An 8,333-nucleotide genomic window follows, 5' to 3' on the forward strand; every position below is an offset into this window, starting at 1 on the left:
GCATTCGAGCTCTTCGACGTTATTCTCTTTGAGAACTTCATAAATTCCCTTCTCTTCACTTTAAACCTTTCTCATTATGATATTTTGTTTACTTGCCTGTGAAGCATCGACATATATTATAATTTAACCTGTATCTGTGTTTATGTCGATGCGGTGACCCTACTCTGATAGCCATTCGCAGCACGGACTATTGATAACGAGACGAGAATTCGAGCTGCCATTTTAGCAAGTGCTACGTGGCGTCCATAGTTACTACCAGCATGTCAGAAGACTCTCTGAGGAAGAAACCTAGGCTCAGTGAAGGACCTCAGTGTTTTGCCTTTAACTGCTATAACTATCGGAACGTGCACTTCAAAGAACGCGGTCTTACGTTTCATTGGTGAGTATTGGTGGGATTAACCAGTATAAATGAAGGTTGAATTAGGCAATCATTGGCTCTTAAACAATGAAAAATGGCATTTTCACCTTTTTGTCTTGTTTGGTGATGGCCAGGTGAAGCACTGAAGCTATAAGTTGGAAAATGGTTTGTTTCTCAGAGCTTCAAAACAGTATTTCCCACGGTTTAACCAGAGATTTCATGAACAAACAAAATAAAATTAACTTTAAAAAATAAGAGATTTGTGTTCATTTGTTGTAACATAATGCTTCTTGACAATGTATTTTACTTTTATATTATTGGAAAGTCCCCTTAAATGGTACCACGTTAGTAAAGCAATTTGTGGGTTGAGCAGCAGAGTTGAGTTTGTGGATGCACTGATGAAAAACTTGCCAAATTTGCCATTACCTAACAGTCTTTTCTGCTATTAAAACTTATTCTGTGTTGTTTATTGACTTGAATGATTAAAGTCTGAAAAAATGAAAACGAAACAGGACATATTGTCAATTAACAGTTTATTTAACAAACAGGGGGTGCAGTGGCATGTGGAAGAACCTTACACAGCCACAACAGATAGGCACCTCCTCTTAATGCTGCTGGTCACACAGCTTTAAATCTCATTCTTCAGTCAGCATTTCTTGTGAGTCAGCCAGTGTGGTTGTGTTGGCCACTCTGGAACCAGCAGCTGATCCCACAGATGTTCAATGAGGTGAAGTTTGCAGTTGGGTGATTGCTACGGGGTGCCGTTTGTAAAGTTACACAGTCAAACATTAACAGCAATATTTTGGTTTATTTAGCCTTTCATAAGAAAAAAAAGTAGGTTTTTTTTTTTTTTCAAAGTCATATGCCCACGTGGGTAATGACAGTGTGACCTGGATGGGCGTGATTGGTAGGACCAGCCTCTCTGATCTGAACCCGAGCGGTGTTCTATTGTTGAACTTATGTGCTAGTCATAGTTTGTCCATCACGAACACCATGTTCGAACATAAGGGTGTCCATAAGTGCATCGATCGATGATTGACTTCATAGTTGTGTCATCTGATTTGCGGCCATTTGTTGTGGACACTCGGATAAAGAGAGGAGCTGAGCTGTTAACTGATCACCACCTGGTAGTGAGTTGGATCAGATGGTGGGGGAAGATGCCGGATAGACCCGGTAGACCCAAACGTGTAGTGAGGGTTTGCTGGGAATGCCTGGAAAAAAAACTTGTCAGAGAGATCTTCAACTCACCTCCGGGAGAGCTTTAACCGCATCCCAGCTGAGGTGGGGGACATTGAGTCTGAGAGGGCCATTTTCTGCACCTCGCTTGTTGAGGTAGCTGCCTTGAGCTGTGGCCACAAGGTTGTCGGTGCTTCTCACGGTGGTCATCCACGAACTTGGTGGTGGACACCCCGGGTTAGGGAGACTGTCAATTTGAAGAAGGAGTCTTATCGGCCCTTGTTGGCCAGTTGGACTCTGGAGGCAGCTGAGGAGTACCAGAGGGCCAAGCGGTGTGCAGCCTTGGCTGTTGCTGATGAAGGTGGGGTGCTGTTGACCTCAACCAGTGATGTTGTCGGGAGGTGGAAGAAATTCTTCTCGGACCTTCCCAATCCCACCAGCACGTCTTCCATGGAGTAAGCTGAGTCGGGGGACTTTGAGGTTGAACCGTTGATAACCTTGGCTGAGGTCGCCGAAGTAGTTAAAAAGCTCCAAGGCTGCAGGGATCCGGGAGTGGATGAGATTCACCCTGATTTCCTTAAGGCTTTGGATGTTGTGGGGCTGTCTTGACTGACACACCTTTGCAACGTCGCATGTAAATCGGGGGCAGTGCCACTGGACTGGCAGACTGGGGTGGTGGTTCCTTTCTTCAAAAAAGGGGGACCGGAGGGTGGGCTCTAATTATAGGGGCATCACTCTCCTTAGCCTCCCTGGTAAGGTCTATTCAGGGGTACTGGAGAAGCGAGTCCGATCGTTGGTCGAACCTCAGATCCAGGAGGAACAATGTGGGTTCCGTCCTGGCCGTGGAACAATGAATTAGCTCTTTACCCTCACTAGGGTCCTTGAGGGGTCATGGGAGTTTGCCCATCCAGTGTTTTTTGGACTTGGAGAAGGCATTCGACCGTGTTCCTCAGGGTACACTGTGGGGGGTGCTCCGTGAATGTGGGCTTGGAGGCCTGTTGTTATGGGCTGTTCAGTCCCTATACAAGCTGTGCGAGAGTTTGGTTCGCATTGCCGGCAGTAAGTCGGACCCCTTCAGGGTGGGAGTTGGACTCCGCCAGGGCTGCCCATTGTCACCTATTCTGTTCATAACTTTTATGGGCAAAATTTCTCGGTGCAGCCAGCTGGCGGAGGGTTTCCGGTTCGGTGGCCTCAGGATTCTTTCTCTGCTCTTTGCAGATGATGTGGTCCTGTTGGCGTCATCGTGCCGTGATCTTCAGTTCTCAATGGAGCCGTTTGCAGCCAAGTGTGAAGCGGCTGGGATGAGAATCGGCACCTCCAAATCTGAGGCCATGGTCCTCAACTGGAAAAAGGTGGATTTCTCTCTTCAGGTCAAGGGTGAGGTTCTGCCTCAAGTGGAGGAGTTCAAGTATCTTGGGGTTTCGTTCACGAGTGAGGGAAGAATGGACCGTGAGATTGACAGACGGAATGGTGCAGCATCTGCAGTATTGCAGACTCTGTACCGGTCCGTTGTGGTGAAGAGAGAGCTGAGCTGTAAGGCAAAGCTCTCTGTTTACCGGTCGGTCTACATTCCTTCCCTCACCTATGGTCATGAGCTCAGGGTAGTGACCGAAAGAATGAGATCACGGATACAGGCGGTTGAAATGAGTTTTCTCCGCAGGGTAGCTGGAGAAGTTCAGTTATTCGGGAGAGACTCAGAGTAGAACCGCTACTCCTCCACGTCGAGAGGAGCCAGTTGAGGTGGTTCGGGCATCTGGTAAGTATGCCCCCTGGGCGTCTCCCTAGAGAGGTGCTTCGGGCATGTCCAACTGGGAGGAGACCCAGGACACGCTGGAGAGACTCCGTTTCTCGGTTGGCCTGGGAACGCCTTGGAATCCTCCCAGAAGAGCTGTAAGATGTGGCTGTGGAAAGAGATGTCTGGGCCTCCCTGCTCAAGCTGTTGCCATCATGACCCGACTTCGGAATAAGCAGAAGATAATGGATGGGTGGATGGATTTTCATGTCATTTTTCATACATTTATAACAGTCATAGTTCCAAACTTAATATTTAATTTTCAAGCTAAATATTTAATTTCTAAGCTAAACATTTAATTCCTAAACTAAATATTTAATTTGCTAACTAAATATTTAGCTCAAAACTAAATATTTATTTTCCAAACTAATCATTTAATTTCCAAATTAAATATTTAGTTTGCTAACTACATATTTAGCTCTTACCTAAATATTTAACTTGCTAGCTAAATATTTACCTTGCAAGTTAAATATTTAGGTCTGAGCTAAATATTTAGTTTAGGAATTAAATGTTTAGCTTGGAAATTAAATGTTTGGGTTTGAAAATAAATATTTAGCTTGGAAATTAAATATTTTATTTACGCCTAAATATTAGTTTACTAACTAAATAATTAACTTGCAAGTTAAGTATATAGTTTGTAAACTAAATATTTAGCTTGTAAATTAAATGTTTAGTTTGGAGCTATGACATTTATAAATGTATGAATAACATGGTGAAAATAAGATTTTGAAAAAAAAATTATGAAAGGCTAATAAACCAACATATTGCCGTTAATTTTTGACTGTAACTTTACAAACAGCAACCCATACATTCCATCCTCTCCACTCTCAAATTCTGAGCATTATTTAGCAATTTTTTCAAGAGCGCAGTCCACATACTCAGCTCTGCTGCTCAACCTGCAAATGCATTTTTTTTTTAAATATGGCACAGTTTAATCAGGCTTTCCAACAATACAAGATGTATTGCCCAAGAAGCATTGTTGCAACACTTATCAACCAAACACAAATATCCCTTTTCCTGCAATTTTTTTCTTGAAAAATATGGTTTGGCAGTTATTATTCTAACAATTATATGAGGTTTATTTTTTCTAATTGGTTTCTAAAGTATTGCAACAACAGCTATAGTTAAACAATTCTTAAAACATTTACTTAGTAAGGAAATTATCTACTTCAGCAGTAGAAAAAAATGCACTTGGACTGAACACAACAGATGTCATTTTTGTTGTATTATCCGTTTCTCCTGTTTAGTCGACGTGAAACTCTTTAAATTCTGGGGATACAGCAACTTTAAAAAGGTTCAAACATTTTTGTGTTTTGTCCTGCACGCCAGACAAAATTCAAACCAAAGAAAGTTTAACTAATTTCTGCACTATGGAACCTTATTAGTGACATCAGCTGATAATTATTGATAATTCATTTAAAATAATGCCCAAGTGTTTTCATAATAAAACTTAATATTAAAAAAAAGTTAATAGGTAAAATAAATCTTTCATAATAATGATGTAGTAGCATAAAGTTGTGTCTTGAAATGTGCACAGTTGATTAAACTTCCAACTCTTTAGCACGGAGGCTGTACACAGAACCATGAATGACCACAAATACTTTACGTCTTCTTCATTTGGATGTTTTTAATAGTGATTTAAATCACTCATGTAATAAAGATTTTATAAAACTAAAAAAATTAATAAAAATATTGCCACATTAGTAAATATCTTTGCGTTGCTCGTTGCTGATTTTCTGCCACCACTTGATAACTCACAGAGCAGCTGCATTTTTATCTACTTTAAAAGATGCAGAAACAGATGAGCTGTCTGAAATACTCTATAAATGACCCGGTCATCAACAAGCGAGCATCTAGACAAGGTGCATTATGCCTGAAGTCCCTGCTGACTGATCACTGCCATGCCTCACATGGATCCTGTAAATTCACCTGAATCGTTTGTTTTGTTGTCCATTTCAGTTTCCCAAAACAAAGCAGGGAGCCAGACAGATATAACCAGTGGGTAAAGGCTTGCCGGAGAAGTGACAGCCTGCCGACTAAATGGTCCCTTCTATGCAGCGACCATTTTACTGATGCAGCCATGGATCGCACAGGACAGACAGTTCGCCTGAGAGAGGGCGCCGTGCCTACTATATTCAATTTCCCCGCACATGTTAAGGTGAAATCATTTCAGTATTTACCTTCACTTCAGTGTCAGCAAGTTCAAAAACAAGTTGCTCAATGTATCATCTGTTTTATTTTATAGAAACAAACAGAGCCAAGTGAAGCTACGCCAAATCAGACCATAAGCTCTAAAACTGCGGCACTGCCCCCACCTGACGCCTCTGACAAAAGTGACACTGTCCCTGCTCGCCTTCAGATTAAAGTCTTTTACAGCATTCACATTCACTTTAGTATCCGCGAGTTAAAAAGTATGTTTTTCAATGTAATATCTGTGTTATTCTACAGACGCAGACTGAGTCGAAACAAACTAAGCCAAGGCGAAGATCTAAAGCTGCAGAATTGCCATCTGACGCCGCTGACAGCAGTGTTCAGGTTGACTCTTTTTATTCTGTATTTTCACTTCTATGTCAGGGAGCCACCTGCATCATGAAGGACCCCACTCACCCAGCACACACGCTTTTTGCCCCGCTCCCCTCAGGAAGGAGGTTGAGGAGCATTAAGTGTAGAACCACTAGACTGAGGAACAGCTTCTACCCTGAGGCTGTTAGACTCATGAATCTCTAACTAGAATAATCACTGTGAAAAATCACATGATGTTGCTGCTGATCTGTTTCATGCTGCTGCTGATCTGTTTCATGTTCATGTGTTCATTTGTGCTCATCTGCTCTCACACTCATGTTCGTGCTGCTGTTCGGCGTAATGTTTTTATGCTACTAGTGCTTTAACGTTTTTCTTAGTTCATATCTTAGATCTTATTACTGTTTTTTGTTTACATTTTAATACTTTTGTTGTATGTAACTGGGACCCTGTGTACACAATTTCGTTCCACCACGTAGTGAAATTACAAATGAAGAACCTTGACCTTGATAAAAATTGATTTTTTTTTTTTTTTTCTGTGTATCTTTTTTTTTCTACAGGCAAAAACTAAGGCAAATCAAGCTCAGCTGAGACGAACTAGAAGATCTAAAGTTGCAGGATTACCTCCACTGGATGCCTCTGATACTGACAGTGTCTCTGTTCATGTTCAGGTTCACTCCTTTATACACCGTATACAAAGACATAATCATTTCCACTCCCCTACTGTCTGACATTAAGAAAGACTAAATCTTTCCTGTTTTAGGCTAGTTAGGATGGACAAAATTGTTTCTATTTGATAAATGCCCAATGGGAGAAATTTTTTTATTACGTCCTTAGTACTTGGCATCATCGTCCATGTGACTCCAGACAGAACTGGTGGAACTGAGTCACAATTGTAGATTACCTTGTTCCCACACGTTTTCAACTCTACCCAGAAATTTTCTATAGTGTTGAGATCAGGATGTTGTGACTCCAAAACATTCACTTTGTTGTCTTTAAGTCACTTTGTAACTAGGCCTGTCGCGATAAACAATAAATCAATTAATCGCATGATAAATGAAAATTATCAACCTCATTTTCATTTATCAGCTTTGTCGTTTCTTCACGTCTCTCTCTTTCTACAGAAGACACTGGATGACAAAAGGCTCCAGTGCTCTTCACTGACACCCTCCCTTTCTCTTTTCTCTTTAAAATCTGTTTTAACCGTCTAAAATCACATTTTTGGATCGTTAAACGCAGCTAAGCTGAGACGCTAAGCTACAAGCTAAACTTACAGGATGACCTCGGGGGGGGAAAAAAACCTCCATCTTGTCAAAGCTCCAAAATTCATGTTGAAACCCGTGCCTTCATCTAAAAAGTAGTTTTTCTCTGCAAAAAGAAGCTGAGAACTTGATTACTGATTTTTTTTAATTAAAAGCTTTGGGTGAAAAATGTTCTGCTAAAGAGCTCAAACCACACAGAGCGTTCGCCATTTTGAGAACCGAAAAACAGGAAGGAGAGACAGCCCATGTCACATCAAGGGGCCTCCCTCCCATTTTTCTTAGACACGCTGCTCACTCCCTCACTATCCATCCTTCAGTTCAAACAGTCTTATACTGCTATCCAGTGGTCAAAAAGGTACTACATTCAAAACAAATTAAACATTTCTTCTTAAATTTGACAATAATTACTAATTATTGTCAAATTTAAACAATATTATCATTTATCGCAATAATTTCTGAGACAATTAACCGCCCAGCAAAATGTATTATTGTGACAGGCCTATTTATAACTACTGTATATTTAGGACTATAAGGTGCACCAGATTATAAGTCTCATTAAGCGAAACAAAACAGATAAGTTGAACTGTATTCAACTTATTTACAAGAACCACATAAAATCAGTTTGAGGTCATGAAGTACAACCAGAATTAATACATAAGGTGCACCTGATTATAATGCTCACTGTTGATTTTTGAGAAAATTAAAGGATTTTAAGTGTGCTTTATAGTTTGAAAAATACAGTAATATAGCAGAATGTTTAGTCATTGTCCATTTGACGACCCATTTGTGCCCAAGCTCTAACTTCCTGGCTGATGACTTGAGTTGTTGCTTCAATAATTCCATATAATGTGCTTTCCTCTTGATGTTGTCTATTTTGTAAAGAATACCAGTCCCTCCTGCAGTAAAACACAACGCCAGGGTCAGAGTTTCTTTATTGTCATTCATGTGGCACATGTGGTGGAGCGAAATTATGTACACAGGGTCCCAGTTACATCCAACAATAAAATGTATAAGAAAAACAGTAATAACATCTAAGATATGAACTAAAAAGAAAAAAAACTAAATATACACTAAGCACTCATAACATAAAAACATTACGTCGAACATCAGCACAAACGTGAACATGAGTCTGTGTGAGCAGATGAGCATGCATGAACACATGAACATTGAAACAGATCAGCAGCAACATGAAACAGATCAGCAGCAACATGAAACAGATCAGCAG

General features: G+C 40.7%; 1 long non-coding RNA gene across 1 annotated transcript; it reads left to right on the forward strand.

Annotated features, from left to right (window-relative positions):
• The first annotated feature begins 338 nt into the window (after positions 1–338).
• LOC119418074 lies at positions 339–5,650 on the forward strand. Its single transcript, XR_005187172.1, has 3 exons — positions 339–379; positions 5,286–5,484; positions 5,572–5,650. It is a non-coding gene; the product is annotated as an uncharacterized LOC119418074 (long non-coding RNA).
• The last annotated feature ends 2,683 nt before the right edge of the window (positions 5,651–8,333 follow it).

The sequence above is a fragment of the Nematolebias whitei genome, chromosome 12, assembly GCF_014905685.2.
Source record: "Nematolebias whitei isolate Nwh7 chromosome 12, NemWhi1, whole genome shotgun sequence".
NCBI classification, from domain to species: Eukaryota; Metazoa; Chordata; class Actinopteri; order Cyprinodontiformes; family Rivulidae; genus Nematolebias; species Nematolebias whitei.